Source organism: Myotis brandtii, unplaced genomic scaffold (genome assembly GCF_000412655.1).
Source record: "Myotis brandtii unplaced genomic scaffold, ASM41265v1 scaffold1956, whole genome shotgun sequence".
Taxonomy (NCBI): Eukaryota; Metazoa; Chordata; class Mammalia; order Chiroptera; family Vespertilionidae; genus Myotis; species Myotis brandtii.
Window position 1 is genome coordinate 280,038 of NW_005357294.1, and position 319 is coordinate 280,356.

Below are 319 nucleotides of genomic sequence, written 5' to 3' on the forward strand. Positions count from 1 at the left end.
CCGGCTCCCGCGTCCGGGGGTCGACGTAGGTCTTGGCCTCGTCCCTGGGCCCCTTCAGGACTTTGCGGGTCTCCTTGTCCAGGAAGCCCCGGGTGTAGGCCACGTCCAGGGGCACGCGGTGGCTCTTGCTGGGGTCCACGATGCCGCCCGTGGACAGCTGGGCGTCCAGCAGACGGAGGCCCTGCTCCCTGGGGATGAGGCCCTTCTTCAGGGCCTGGAACAGGGAGACGCTCTGCCCCGAGTACGGGTCCTTGTAGCCCGTCACGGCCTTCTCGGCCGACAGCAGCTTCTCGTGCAGCTCGGGCCCCACCAGGCTGGC

The 319-nt window shown here is 69.9% G+C and overlaps 1 protein-coding gene across 1 annotated transcript in view; it reads right to left on the minus strand.

Moving 5' to 3' along the window:
- LOC102259690 (plectin) overlaps positions 1-319 on the minus strand; it is a 34,198-nt gene that overhangs the window by 6,962 nt on the left and 26,917 nt on the right. The window lies entirely within an intron of this gene.